We start from the raw sequence: 16359 nt of genomic DNA, 5'->3' as shown, positions 1-16359 counted from the left end.
AAAGGTAAATGCATATAAACTTAGTTCTATTTTAATAAATCTAAGGTTGTTATTGTAGTAATAGTGTTGCTGAAGTGAAGACAGTTTTATCTTGAATGTGTCCCTTGGTTTATAACGTTAAACCTTCAGTCCTCCTGTATTTATTACCCACCAAATTTGATTTTATATGTAGCAACTGAACACTCTAGCACTGATATCTTTGTATTCAATTAAAGTAAGGAATTAGGAACATGAGTGTGTTTTTCACAGTCTTAACAGAGTAGTAACAAGACTTTTTTTATGTTCTCATCTTCTACTAAAATTATAATGGGGGACTATTGTGCTGCTAGCTGACTGGCAAGTATTTGGTGCAAATCATTTTGCTCTTAGGATCATAACAACATTTGAAGTCATTTATTGATTCAATCCTGCCAGCAAAAGGGACTTCTGCAGCAGAGAAGCTATCACCTGCCTACGCTCCTGCCCTGAACAGTTGATGAAAGCAGGGATATCACAGGGAGTAGCTCCCTTTGCAGTTGCTGATCCTGCAGCATCATCCACACCAGCAGTTCTCAGTGAAATGAGGAGAACTATTCAGCGCTAAAAGTGAAGGCTCTGCTTTGTTGATGACAATATTTTTTCTGTAACTGTCACTCAGGTACCACAGTAGACTGTGTAGCATATAGGTAACATTATTTCATAACTAGGCAAACTGAAATTGGTTGTTTTTCTAGAAAAATCCTGTGGCTTTTTCATAGCTTTCCACGTCCAAATTAGATTTTAGCAGAGAAGACTCTCTCTGCTGTAGGATAAGTCAAAACACAGAGCATTTGCTCTGGCAGTAGGACTCTTAGCCACTGTATCCAAGTGACTTCATTCCTAAGCCATCCCTTAGAGAGAAGGTGGCTGGGAGAAGCTCTGAAGTCCCCTTCCTGGATCCTGAGCACCTTTCTGGGAAAGCCAGGAGTCTGAAGGGACCCTTGGGTGAAACCAGCAGAATTCCTCATGAAGGGACAGTCATCTTTGTCTTCTCTTAGTCCTAGTCTCATAGTCCGCTGTTAGCACCAAATCTCGTTTGATATGCAATGTGGGAGCATTGCTGACCTCAGGAGCTGATGGCAATTAACAACAGAGGAGTATCTGGTGCTTTAAGCAGACACTGAGACTTACAGGACTAGTAATGGGAGACTGCTCTTGCTGTTGCTGGACCATGTTTTATAGCAACTCGTGAAATCCCGTAAGTGATTCCAGCACTCTGTAGCTGCTGACATTTAAGAACATTTCTCCCTGTAATTTTTTTAAATGACTAGCAACTCCATTATCCGAATAACCAAAATACCTCCTATCGGCTGCTCGAGGAGCCTTTAATTCATACCCTGCTGTTTGGAGTTAATCCATTCAAAAATTAAAACAGTGCAGGTCGCCTTTGAGAAGGAGAATGCTGCAAAAATCATCCAGTTCTATACACATGAAGCATGTGATGAGACTTTGAGTTGGTGTAAAAGCACTGTAGCATACATGAAGAGACTCGGTAGTCCTACCGTATTTAATCAATATTCATCTCTGCCCTAAATCCTCTAGCGGAAGCAAGTCTTGTTCAGCACTCTATTCTCAGATTTTTGTCACAGTTCTTTTCTCACCACACCGATATATTTTCTTAGACACAGGGGCCAGTTTTGCTTCTGTTGATAGAAAGTAAATGCTTCTGCAAATGACACCTGGGAGGGTTTGAGGCAGCCCTGGCCCAGGGCTGGGGTGGCCGCGCCACCGCTCACAGCTCTCGGCAGTGCTCAGACAAGCTCCGGGGCTCGGGGTGCCTCCCCAGGAAGCTGCATACGCTGACGGCATGCTGAGCAGCTTCTGCGAACGGTACTGTCTCTAGAAAATAGGTGAGGGGCAGAAGTGAGCATTGGATGTAAACAAAACAAAACAAAAAAGCAAAAAGAGAGATGCTAAAATGTTCACATCTCTGCTTCCAGCACAGTGACCTTCACTGTGGAGCTTCTGCCTCGTAACAATAGACTGGCAACTGTCAGCCCAGTTGCCTTTAAAATGTCACTGGTTTAACATCAAATCAAGAGATATAATTGCATTCTTCCTTCCTTTCCTTCCCTTCCTTTCTCTCCCTCCCTCCCCCAGATCCCAGTTGCGGTCAGGCCCCAACAAATCCGACTGCCTATTTGTATTCCTGTAAGAAGTTAGGAAAGGTCGTAAGTGCTGCAAGTTCACAGGGTCTGCACTGTTCTCAGCATACATGATGGCTTTATTTCCCACCCACAAGCAGTGGGCTGCACTGCCTGGAGCTCCTCCAGGATCCAGGTGACAGGCCCAAGCCTAGCACAGTATTTGAGAAAGAACTGACTGTCTTATATTGGGAAGCTCAGGGTTAAAACTGTCAGACTGTGCTGTTTTGCTGGGTTTATTCATTGTTGTACTCTGGACATGTGACACTTCTACCAAAAAGCTTCCTTTTACTGTCCATAAAACCAATTAAGGTAGAAAAGACGTTTCTGTATTTCACCTAGGCACAGTTCTTGCTTTATGCAGCAAATGCATTTTTAATTGCCTTTAGTTTCTACTTTATCTTTCTTATTTGATATTCTTTGTTAAATGATCTAATGGTATGAGACGCTCATGCAAGAACATACAGAAAGAGAAGGCAACATATATTCATAGCACTGCAACAATAACTCATCTAGTACGCTGTGCTTACAATAAAGTCAAAATCAGTCAGAAAATCCGATTACTCCTCACTGTAAGCTGTATCTAAAATTTAAGGAGTAAGCCAGTTTTAATAGCAGACGTGACACTGACCGTGTGACATTTAGACAGGAGTAGCGTAAGCCAGCAAGATGACATGTACAAGTCGTTGTCCACCAGGACGGGCCTCGTGCAGCAGCTCGGCGCGACTCCAGTCCTGCTGCCAGGTGCTGTGCCACATGGCATGGACCTCTCGGGGCAGGCTGCCTGCTTCGCCCTTCTGTCACCCCAGCTTCACTCAGTAACGGACCCGGATACTGCCAAGCCTACCTGTGGGTCTGCACAATAATCCTCACCAACATCCCGATTCATCGCGTTCTTAAAGTGGTGTAATTAATTGGGAATTGGAGCCAAAAAAAATTAATAAAGTGCAGTTATCTTACTAAAAAGATAAATTAGGTGCAACAGAGCAAACCACTGATTTAGGCAATGCCTTTTATTTCTTACTAGGCTCAGAGAAACTAGTAATATCTGCCATACAGAAAATGGACATGCATTTGACCTTACAGAACTCACAGAATCTCATATGGAAAAAATCCATATAAGAAACCAACAGATCAGACAAGATCTGCAGCAACATCTTAAAAGCTTAGGCCTTGGTTCTGCAAGAATTTTGGTGTGAACTGCAATAAGTTTGTCAGTAATCTGTCAAGTCCTAACGAGTTGAGGAGATGAAGCTACTGTACAAGACTTTTAAGACGACGACATGTTTTCCATGTGTAAAATTGAAGAGTTTGCTTTACTTTTTAAAAGCAGTTGAGATTATTTCTCCTTTCTTTTTTATTACTTGCAGTGCCAGGATCACATCACGCTAGGCTCTCTAGTAGTACAAAGCTAAAAAACTGAAAGAATTAGAAATTCAGGTCACATCTATCCAGTTTTTCAAGAGATACTCAATGGATGACTAGAGAATTAGTATAATTACTGCAATATCACAGATACTAAGCAAATAAAGCCAGATTAACTGGAGGTGGGGAAATGAGTTTTACTTGTTTAGAGTACATTGATTTTTTTATTTTTTTTTAAGTAATAAATGCCTGATAAACTATTGGAAGAAAAAACATTGCTGTTAAAAAGTCATCTCTTGCATCCCTCCAGTCAAGGGCTGAACCTAAAGCTGGCATGAAAAACGTTTTGATTAAGCACTGTTGCATTAGGCTTCCTGATGTGGCTGCTCTGTAGCTCGCACAAACCAGCAGCTATGGCAGAGAGGATGCGGCTCTTGTTGTTTCCTGGCCTCACCACACTTGTTATCCAGGTAAGGGGTAACCTTCCTGTGCTTGGTCCTTTTGTCAGGACCCATGGTTTTACCAACAGTTTAAAATGAAATACTTTTTTTTATATATATGGCTGTATTTTTCTTGCTATATATAGTATAAATGATATTCGGAGTTAAAACAGGTTTGGACATTATTGTACTTTAAATGATTTGTAAGATTTTCTACATTAACTACATCTGTAAATGCCATTTAAGCTGTGCAAATGCAGGGGAATGCTCCAAATGGATGCAAGTTACTGCAACTGTTAGTTAGGGATTTGAGTACATAGCATGCCTCCGTGTTTGAACCATGGGTGAGTGAGAGTGAGAGAAAAGGTGTTGATAGTGAGAACCTGGTTAGTTCATATAGCTAAAATCATGACCTTTGTTAAACCACTGCAATTAGAACACGTACAGACATCCTGTTCTGGCAATTGATAACAGAGCATAAAAGAAGAGAGTGCAGGAAAAAGAAAAGTTCAAGTAGAGCAAGAATATTATGCTATATACAAAACACAGAAAATGATACGAGGCACAAACATCTTGTATTAAACACACCATATCTGGGCTGACGTATAGAAAGGCTTCTAGGTATTAATTAATTTTCCTTTAAAGCTCGAGAATGTATTTTTATTTCATTAAGGAGCTATCTGGAGCTCTCTGCCTAAACCACAAAACCCTATCCATTTAAAAAAGAATGCAGCACAACTCATCGAAGCCAACAGTTTCAAAAAGCATCCATTAATTTTGGATGCTTCTGGTTTTAGATGTCTCCCTTAATGAGCCTGAAGGTAAACATGCTCTTAATAATTCTGCCAAAACAAAGCTAATAAGTCCATATCTTCATTTATCAGCTGAAACACCTGACCCAGTGCTGTACAGATGAATTAGATGCTCTGACTTAATCATTTGTATTACTTTTCTTTTTATGAAATAAAAAGAAACTTTGGGCCAGCTTCCCTGTTCCAGTCCTGTTCCTCCCATCTGCCCTGGCCACTGCCTGAAGCCAGCCTGGATGGGGATGCCAGTGGCGCATCTCTGCAGCCTGTAGCAGCCTGCCTGAGAGGGGGTCACCTCCCCACACCCCCCAAGGCAGCATGTGTGTCTGCAACAGAGAAGGGAATGTGAAAAGACGTGCATTTTTTGGTTAGCAGATAACCCTTTCATCAATAATGTATCCTTTCAGTCTACTGGTGAATCAGCCCGCTACCCACTGTTTCAAAAAGACTGTTAGAGACTCTAGCTCCTAAATTAGAATTGAAATGACTATTTTGTTCAAGCAGGATCAATTACTTGCTAGTGTTTCCTCACTGCTCGCTGCAGTTAGAAAGCCTCGGGGCTGACACACGTGGAGGAATAAGCACTGATCTGGGACGTGGCACTGTGGAGGTTTGGGTACGGCCTGTTGATAGCATTAACATTTTATAGCCTTGGTAGGAGGGACTCAGATTGAGGAAAAATCTATCTAGAAAATTGAACTGCTTATCCTCCAAAATGGACGAAACCAGTCTGCAGGTTTATCAGGCAGAGTGACTTGTGAAGGGCTATGTCCAAAGCCTGGAAGTAGGGATCGCTCCGGCAAGTGACCTGAGAAACCGACAGGCGCGAGTGCCGCTTCTGGGCTTCTGGTGTGGAAGGTCAGAGCCTGCTCCCAGCCAGGCTGAATTTTCTCCTCTGTAATTCTTCTGTGGCCTGCAGGTCTAAAGCAATTCTTCCCAAAGGAGGAAGAGCTGTTCAGCCCCAAAGGACCAACATTTCAAGAATTTATGGGATTTAAATCACTTGCTCGGTCACAAACGGCTCAGAAAAAAGAGCCTCTCCCCACCCTCCAAGGAGACTGTGGCACCAGAAGACCTGGGCAGATGCTGCCATGAGCAAAGGGAAGAAGAGAGCTGAAAGGCAGACAGCTCTTGATTCCACACCCTTCATCTGCGAACTCTGATGTTTTTCTCACTGTTCACAGGGAAATTAGATTAAAAATAATCCCTCCTCACCTCCCTTCCACCCAGATCTGAACTGGATAACTTCTAAAAGGGTTTTCTGCATCAGCCCTTTAAACTGATTAAAATAGGGAACACCAAAACCATACCTCAGCAGCGTGCTGGGTATGTGCAGATTAGAAACTGTGCACTACAGAGTGGCAACTAATAATCGATTTTCAGCAGACAGGAGCTTGTCAACTGGAAAGAAGGTGGGCAGGAACACTGGCTACAGATGAAGCCCAGTACTCAGATCAGGCACTGAACATATGGGAAGATGGATTCAGTAAAACACTCAGGAGAGCTTGATTTTTACAAAAATTTAAATAGGTTTTGCCAGCTTAAAATACCAATAATGGCCACTGTAGAAACACAGAAGTTCCAGCAGTTAATCTGCAAAAGTGTGCAGATTACAAAGCATGCAAGAAAGTCTGCAAGACTAGAGAAGTCTGAGATGAAAGATCATCATGACATGAATCCTTTGAGGTGAGCAAAAAGTTCTAACAAAGTGTTTAATGGATAAAGAGTTCTATTTGCAGAGAAATAGAAATGCTTAGAAAACAATTGCAAGACATATTTGTTCAAAGTGGCTCCTGTTAGGGATAAGCATGTGCCTGTCTTCAGATGCTACCCTTTGAAAGCTCTGGAGGCTAATTTAGGTAACCACGAAGATAACAAAGGCTGGATGTATAAACATGCTTCTCCTTCCTAGTCTCTTCTGTGGGTAAGAGTCCTGATACTCACATACAACTTTGCTCTGATTTAAGCCTTCTACAGGGAGAAAATTTTTGAGCAGAATGACTATTTCTCAAGCTGTAATTCATTCCTGTCCAGTTCACTGTGGGCAGTCATACAAACACAGGGGCAGGTATCCAGGTGGATTGGAAAGGACAAGCTTCGTAACATGCTAGGAATTCATTTGTGTTTCTGGGCATCAGGCTGTATGGATGACATTTGTGAGGTATGCTGCTAGTGGGCAGCAGCTCTCACCCCGCTGTGCCAAGGCACCTTCTGTCCCAGCCCCTGAGAGCTGCAGGCAGCTCAGGCCAGCACCCACCTTGAGCACACTGCAACCAGAAACTGAAGGTGTGTATTTGTTTCCCCATGCAATAAATTATGTCATTAGGCAGAGAGGTATTTGAAATAAACAGTAACAACTCTATAAAAATGGTAGAATTCAAATCTTTACAGCTACTTAACTATTAAGGTCTTTATTTCACTAATCTGAGATTAATCTACCATATAAAAATAGATATTTGTTTAAATAAATTGACTACACTGCTAGATAGAGATAGAGATTTCCATTGTTCAGAAGGTCTCAGTTTTATTTTGATCTTTTTTAGGAGATAAGCCTCATAATCCCGTATAAAGTTGACTATAATGTCTGTTCTCCCTGAGAGCTCTTTATATATAGCCGAGATCCTGCTAACGCTCACCAGTTTCCACTACTGTGGCGTTTAGGTTTTCAGGAGGAACCCAGAAAGCAGTTATGAAGATGTTAACTGCAGAGACAACCAGAATTAATTCAAGCACAACACTGCTAGCAGATGAACACTGCGAGGAAGGCACTGATTAGAGTATTCTTTCCCAGCAAAATTGGTGTTTTTCTTACAGCTGTGTGTGTGGGCTCATGGTCTGTTCCAGAGCTTCCAACTTAAGCTTGGAATGTGGAAATTCAGTCTGTTTCCCCAGCATTATTATTCTGTGTACAAAAGCTCTACACACGATGTTTTCTGCTTATCTATTTTTATTGCATCTTAGTAATAAAGCCTCTCTGAGCTGTGCTTTATACCTCAGAACAAGTCCGTTGGCCAGATGGCTGCTCTAACAAATGGGGAGAAATGTCAGAAGCACTTTTGCGTACTTGGGCAGTGAGGCACACCGGTCCCGCTCTGCGCTGCCAGCACCGGCCGCAGCACGCCAGGGCTCAGCACACCTTGCTTTGTTGGCACGAGGGCGATAGCCACAGGGACCGGGACAAGCCCTCTGGGGATTGTCGATGAAAGGAGAAGAGGCTACTTGGTATTGCACTGCCCGAATTATCTGGTTGTGCTCCTGAGATCTGCTCCAGAGCCAAAATCTCACCAAAATATTTTCTGTTTTCTTCCTGGATGATGCACATCGCTTTTGCTATAAGCACTACACCAAAGAGTTCAAAGCCAGCTTTGAATGGGATTTATCAAAACCTCCACTCCTAGCTGGCTTTCAAAATCATAACCTTGCCATGCTTCATCTTACACTGATTACCAGCACTATATCATCTGCTTGATAGGGCTTCCTCTTATCATATGGGTGATGATTCCTCACTGCTGCTTATGATTTCGTACAAAAGACTTTCTGCTGTCAGGGAGGAAGTCTTTTAAAGTCCCACTTCATGGCCTTGTTGTGTTCATGAGAAATGCCAAGTCAATTAGGCAGGCTTGGTTGGCTAATGAGACTCTGGTGAAGTACATCACAGTGAATCACAGATTAGCTAACGCTTATTGAAAATCCTGATAATAACAAGCAACATTTTTTCTATTAGAAAGCTCTTCTGTTGTCTATAGTTTCTCTGTCAACGTGATACCATCAAGACAAAAACAAATCTGTGGAAACCAGAGGCTTGAAGTTGGTGATGATGGTCACGGCTGAAAGAAATAATATTAATTAATTTTCAAAATAATTCCAATGGCATGGCATGGCCCTACAGAAAGGGGAGAGGTGCTGTGGGAGGGAAGAGGGACCTGCTGGAATAACCTGTCGCTTCTGTATGTGTGGACAGTTAGGAGCACCTTCAGCAACCCAGGGGGTGGGAAAGGCAGGAAAACTTGTTTAGAAACCCCCAAAAATGAAACTCTTTGTTTTCCCAGAGAATCACTGGGGCTCACATGGGGAGAATGAAGTCCCGGAGAGCAGAAGCCCAGGAGATGCTCACTTTCTGGGCAATCCTCCCTTGTGCCAAACCACCTCGGGAGGCAGCCACAGGCAGTGACAGACAGGATGTGGGGACGTGAGGATGCAGCGGTGAGGCTGTGGTGGCCTCCCTGAGTTCTGGGTGGCTGCGCTCCCCTTGGGCACTTGCTCTGATGAAAGCTCCAACAGGTCTCACCTTTCCAGGGCTACAGTCAATACCAGAGATGATTTCAGAAGCAAGTAGATTTCTCCCTCCAATGTAATTGCTGCAATAATTTATGCTTTTAAGATACTGACATATTTATCTAGCTTTTCTTACAAGATTTTTTTTTGTTGTTTTGACTTTGGGTCAACCCCTACATAGAGCAACAAAGAATTCATTCTCTTTGGCAGTTATTTTTGACCTTTTCCTGAGCAATAGCTGATAGCTTTCCAGACTCTTTGTCTAATGGTAGAGGTTAAGCTAAGACTAAAACGTTCACCTGATTGCACTTGAACTTGTGGCTTAGCTGAGTAGAAAAAAACCTGCACTTTTGACACAGAGCTGGTTCCAAAAACATTGAACAAGTGTTTGAGTTATAACTTCATATGTTATTAAGTTGTATTGCACAGAAATCTTTCTGCCCTATTCCACACTGACAGAAAACCGCCTTTGCAGTTTATGAAATGTTAATACCATAGCACAAATTTATATAGGTGCATAATGAGAAATGGTAGCCTGGGGAAAAAAATCTTATTTATAAAATTAAACTTGTTAAATAAAAATGCAGCTAATGACTCACTTTTTACTCTTCAAATATATTAGATGACTATATTTTTATGAATTCTGCAAAGTAATTGATAGGTTTTAACATGACCCTGATACTACACAAAGGCACATTACCCAAGCAAACGTTTTGGATGCGGTGAATCCACTGTTAATTATAGAAAGGCCTTCTTACAAATCTAGGATACCATCTGTCCTAAAACTATACTTTAGCTAGCTTTCTGCCTTCAGTCTGTGCAGCTGTACTTTGCCTTTGCACTCAAAATAAATAGGAGTATGCTACAGTACAAGCTAATGAATAAATGATGAATTACTAAAACAGTCTGACCGGATTACTCAATCTCTTCATCATGAGTCAGAAATTCTACTTCTGTTTCTTCATCATCTGCATTCACATGTGTATGTTCCCACAGAGCATGCTTTTTTATTGTTATTACAGATTTTAACGGTTGGTTAGATTTGTCAGATTTTTGCAAATTCAATGAAATGCCAGATGGAGAAAGCACATGAAACACCGCATTGTTTCTGCAGAATAATTACCATTATTTCCACATTTGACTTGTGGTGTCGAGAGACAGAGGGAAGGAAGAAGGTGCTCCTGATACCGCATGCTAGTGCTACCAAACCAAATGCCAATTATTCTTCTTGTCTTGGACTCAGCAATGATTTTGGATTTATCCCTGTCTTTGTGCTGGAGATAAGATACAGTCTTTGCACAGAAGAGTAAAACCAAAGACCCACAAAACCTCGAGTTCAAAGAATCACATAAGCCTTTGTTTTAGATAAATATTAATGGCAGGGATCTATTCCTTGGGTAGGACATTATGGAAATACCAGAGTGGCACAGAGAGCCATTTTTTTCACCCAGCTTATTGTCATGGCTCACCACTCATGTGGACAATAATCTGAAATTTTCTGGTAGGTGCTTGGGCACTCAGCATTCACATTTATAAAAACTGCCTTGCTTGTGTCCGTAAGTAGGTATTATGGACACGGTCTCAGTTTCAGCACCTCCATCTCATGCTCCATTCCATGTAACAGTATCTAATCAAGGCATATATAAGTCAGTTCCGTGCCCCGGGTCATCATTTTCTCTGGTTTTGACTCTCTGTAGATGAGACCCCGTGGAGGCAGGCCCGCCTGTGCCGGGGACAGACGCAGTGATGGGCACTGCGACAAGCCCGAGCAGACCTATGCACCACCCTCGTCTCTCACTGGCTTCCCTTTCCCATGGTCATCAGCCGAGTCCATTTTTTACCCTATTGAAATGCACAAAAATACACTGTCCAATTTGACAAAACTTCTAAGTAATTATAAAGTATTTTTTGCAATTTCCTATGTAATATCCTTTCAAACTTGTCCTGTTTTCTTTCTCTTTGAATGCATATTCAGTGCAGGCAGATTTGTAGGCACACAATGAGAAACTGATTTTGAAAAGAGGTAAATAAATTGCATTGGCTGGAAAAGGGCTTCTTGCTGCCCTTTTATTATGATGTGCACACAACTTGCTACAAATTCTTTACTTTGCATTTCTATCACAAAGATAAATGAAATTGTCAATCCTGTTCACATTTCCTTTTGACAGCTATATAAAAGTAATAGCCAGGGTGCCAAAAAAAGCTTTCATTAATTCTTCTATTTATTAAAGTGAAAGGAGGACTATTTTGTAAACAAGGAGGGATAAACAGACTGAGCGCGAAATATTTGCTTTTCCCAGAGAATATACCTTCTGCATGATTCCTGACTTTAGGATGACTCTGAGCAGCACTTACAATGGATAAAAAAACTTCTACATTTCAGATTTCTGTAACTTTCTCTCAGCATTACAGCACTCCAACACTAAACAGGATAAATGAGGTGCTGTGCAGTAATGCTGAAATGTAATCCAGAGAATCTGGCTGTAATATATGTATATATATATATGTAAGTATATTGTTGCAATGGTGATCCTTAGCATTAAAAAAAAAAAAAAAAAAGTACCATTTCTTTTTATATGTGTGTGCATCCCTAAACACATGGATGTAGATATCAGGGTCATGTCATTGAAAACATCTTGGGCAAAGATGCCCCTAGTGAATCACTTTTACTGGGAGCAGTGTGGAGCAGAAGGAGCCCTCAGCACTGCCGCACAGCTGACACAGAGCCTACCCAACCTTCCTCTCCCATGGCAGCACCCCAAAATGAGTTATGGCCTGGCAGGACAGCTATCTCCAGCACCAGGAAACTGAAACAGAGGACACTTGCCATCGCTGCTACTGCCAGAGAGGAAAAAACAGACACTTGTGGCTAGGGGAGGGTGGGCGCAAGTTGCAGGAGGAGGGAAGGAAAGTAGAAAGCCCTCCTGGGGGGCAGAGGGAAGGGAAAAGCTTGACGTCAGGGAGGGAGGGCATGGAGAAGCGAGCTGGCCACCACAGAGACCAGCACAAGGTAGCCAGACACCAGACTTACCCTCCAATTCATCAGTTGTTTTGAGTTCACCAGCATCGTACTCAGCTCCGGTGTGCTCTAATTGTCCATCCCACTTGGGAAGTGTTTGAGCAAAGAGTTTGTAAATGCTCAGGTGAGGAAGAAACCTGGTTCTCTGTGGGACAGGGAAAGGGCGGTATTTCTCTGAACTCTGTGAGTCAGGATCAAGCCTGAATTACCACACTGAAGTTGCCTTGTTTGCCCTTCTTGAAAGACACAGGATGTCTCAGGACAATTAGTTCTCTCTTTATGCTTTCAGTGTGCAGCTTAAACCCCTGACCTTTTATCACATCTATTTGGTTGCATATCCATGGCTCTGGAGACAATTAAAAATGAGATGCATGTTCTGCTTGGCAGAAAAATGCAGTACTAATTCATTTTTCTGCCTACAACAGTCCAACTGTGTTTAGCTTTTCCTTTCTTCTTGCATTCATATCTAAACCTACCTCCCTTCCTCCACTGCGTTTTATACAGCTCTGCAACTACGTGTGTTTATATGTCTCTGTGTATCTTCAGAGACATTTTTTACAACACCTTGTATTAGCACAGAATACATAAGACATTCTGCAAAGGTCTTTCATGTATATATACATATATATACGTATATATTTTTAAATAAAATTCTTTTGTTAATTTAGCCTCCTCTAAATGCAGTCTTAAAGCATTCCTTCCCAGACAGCCGGTGGCCCACAAAGCATGCTACTGACTCCTCTCCTAGTGCAGCCGCATGGGGTGTTATTCACAGCCCAAGTCCTAAGCCATCTTTCTGCTCCACTTTGAAGGAATCACTCCCTTTATCAGTGAAGAAAACAGGCAGCTTGCCTACTACAACATTCAGAAACCTCCTCTTCTCTCTCTCGCCCTCTCTCAGTGGCAATATGAACATCAGAGATGGGAGAAAAATGATGCTGTGTTTCCCAAAGCAATTAATTTTACAATAGTTCAATTTTAACATCTTTGGATGTAAGCACAAACGGGAAGAAATATTAAAGCTCAGATTTACAAAGCCATGAAAAACAGCAGTAAACCACTAGCAAAAAAAAAAAAAAAGTGTTTCCTTATCAACAGCAAGCAAAGGATTTAGCCACTGGGAGATGTTTTAAAACCTGTTGTTGCTTTTTTTTTTTTTTTTTTAAGTCTACAGAAACACTATTTCTGATTCCATGTGAAATTCAGATCCAATTCCAGACAAAGGCTTAAGGGAAGCTTGAGATCTGGTTTGAAAACATGAGCTATCTGAAAGTGCAGCCTTCCCTAATGAAGCCACAATTTAAATATCAAGTTTTACAGGAAGCAGAAAGAAGAAAACTCCAAACCAATCTGCACGTTGTATCAAAGGCAGCTGTTTTTGAAGAGTTACCCTTGTTTCTCATTGCTGTGTATTCTGACAAATCTTGTGCCAGCAGTGGCTGCGGTGAGAAGTTACCTGAGACACTGACCGGCTGCACTTCTGATGTTTAGCCGAGTTATGAATGCATTCGGGAGAGAGTTACCCAGTTACAAGCTCCTGCTGAGAAAGGAGACCCTGGGAGCCAGTGCTGCTCAGCCTGTCGTGTTGCACAGGAGCACCCATCTCTGATGCTGCCCGGTCTCTCGTGGCCAGCCCTGGATCCGAAGGGCACGCACTGCAGCAGCGGCCCCCTGTCATGGCACTGGGACCCCACCGTGCCCCGTGCCGATCGCCTTGGCTGAGCCACCCCACCGGGGCGCGGGGCAGGGGAAGGGGCTGCTGCAATGGGTGCCCTGCCCCAGTGCAGCCCCGGTGTGGCACCATTGTGGTGGTGGCACCAGCTCCACGGGCCCTGACATGCCGGGGATGCTGCCTAAAAGCTCTTCTGCATTGAGACGAGAGACATTGGGCAGGTCTGGTTAGCCTGCAGCCTCCTCGAAGCAGGGACATCTTGCTGTCCATTTGCTCAGCCCTTCACTAAAAGAGCCCCTGACCATGGTAAAAATGATGATATGCAAGAACAGAGGCCCTAAAGCTTTCCCAGGTAGATTGCTTTTTCTCCTTTTTTTTTCTCTTTTCAATTTTAGACTTTTTTTCTCCATCACACTTTAAAATTATATAAATATTATGGGCTAGATTCTTTTTCTCCAAAACTTCCATTGGTATTGAAACAGCAAAGGTGTCTGTTTAAAAACATGGGATACTCACTAGCTACTCAGCTGACGGTTCTTTGCTATGCAAAGCTGTGCAATATTTTCAGTAGTGCCTATTAATGTCAGCTTTCAGGGTATGATACAGTACCTTTGCGGTTTCATATTGCATCAAGTGGAAATCCAGCATACAAATAACTAGCTCCGGAATACTTTACACAAAATTATTGAAATTTTTAAGCTGTTCCTGTTGGTACACAAGAAGTGGAATAGATTATATGGTATTAAAGCATTTTTTTTAGGAAAGTTTTTTGCTTTTTTTAAAAAGATCACTTAAACAAGGAATGTTGTATTTAGGTAATATTATACCTTTGTCCTCTGGTAATTTGCCCTCCATCACCCAAAAGAAAAAAGATGCCAGAATTGTCAGCAAAACCCAAATCTATTCATATATAGGGCTATATAGCTAATAGGGATATATTCAGACCATACAACTACCAACACACGTGAGATACCTCATTTTACAAGAATATCACTGTCTTGCCTGCGGAATGGCTCTGCACCTGATGTTCAACCATAACGTTCATTAGTGGGGAAAATCCTTCAAGAGGATCATTCTTTTTAAAAAGCCATATGCAATCGTGTGGCTAAAAAGCACAAACACCTTTAATTATACTAACCAGGCTTGCAAATTAAAGGCATAATAAGCCATTTGCATCTGTGTAAATCAGGTGCTAGACCTGAATTCAGTATTCATTTGTGTATAGCTAAGTAAAAACTAAAGGAGAAAAATAAACACAAAAGGGCAATATTTAGAGTTTGTGACAGATTGGAATGATATAAAAGGGTGTCATATCAGTAAATTAGTGATACCACACAGGCGTAAAACCATGGGAGATGGTAGATAATGGCATGAAAAGCAGGGAAATTCGCCTCTACATTTAGAGACTTTTCTCCACAAAAGCAATGGGAATATTGTCACTCATCCTTCACTTTAACAGATTTAACAAATCTGCAGGACGAAGCTTAGGAATATCTTAGAAGTAATTGGAGTACAAACCTGGCATCCTTTCCTGGATACGAAAATATCTCAAAAAAGCTTCTACTAGAGGGATCAGCATGATGATTAAACTTTCTCCTTCACATCAGGCTTCAGATTCTGGAAGGGAGCTACACTTAATGATTTTAGGTCCAAAATTCAACTCTAGATAAAAACAGTTCAAATATCTATAAGGAATGTCTGGAAATCCTTTCTCAGACGTTGTATAAGCAAGGTATTCAGGACTGGGTGCTTTGTTCTTGTGTGCTTGGTTAAAATATACAACTGCATTAATAGCAAATGAATGGATGCACTTGAAAGAGCTACAAGGAATTACAAAAGACTCCTGCTTTCTTTACATCAGCTGCATGATGCTCCACACTCCCACCTCTTGCTGAAGCTGCCATCATAAACAAATAAGCAAAGAAACCCCAGAGCTGCACAGACAACGTTCGAGACATCATTGGCCATGCTGGGGAATGAACCAAGAATCCCGACACTGGAGAGAAGCACGTGTGTTGAGTCACTGTTAAAATCTGTTCACTTCAGCCATTTTGCAAGGCAAGAAGCACGGACTGTATAAGCAAAAGGAACTATCTCAGGACACTTTTCAAGACTGTCACAAAATTGCTGCTATGATTAGTAAGTGTGCAATAAAATCCTTGCAGTTTAACAGTGCAGAACAAGAGAGTTTATAGGAGAAAATAAACTTTTCGATTCAAAATGCACTCTACAAATATTGGGCCAGCTCCTGCTGTCCTGATTTATGCAGACACTCAGGCCTTAGCTAATCTTAAGAGCAGCCCTCTCTACAGCCAGGAGGACTGCTCTGGTACCAGGCTTGGTTATTTCAGCTTTAGCTGGTCCACTTTGGGGATTGCACTGGGAAGTCCCGTTAAGGGCTTACGGTCCCAGTGCAGAAAATGCCTAAGCACAGGGAGTAGAGAGCCTCACCCAGCAGAAATTAAAAACCTGGCCCGTGTGTCTTAGCAATTGGTAACCTTGTCATGTCAGTTCAGTTTGTATTTTGTAATGGTCACACATCTGACATTGAAGTACATTTGGTTAATGGATCTGTGTGAAAGAGCACAGGCATATAAGTAATTCTTACAAGGAAAAC

This window comes from Cygnus olor, chromosome 12 (genome assembly GCF_009769625.2).
Source record: "Cygnus olor isolate bCygOlo1 chromosome 12, bCygOlo1.pri.v2, whole genome shotgun sequence".
Taxonomy (NCBI): domain Eukaryota; kingdom Metazoa; phylum Chordata; class Aves; order Anseriformes; family Anatidae; genus Cygnus; species Cygnus olor.
The sequence above is the reverse complement of the archived record's forward strand: the minus strand, read 5'-3'. Positions refer to the sequence as shown.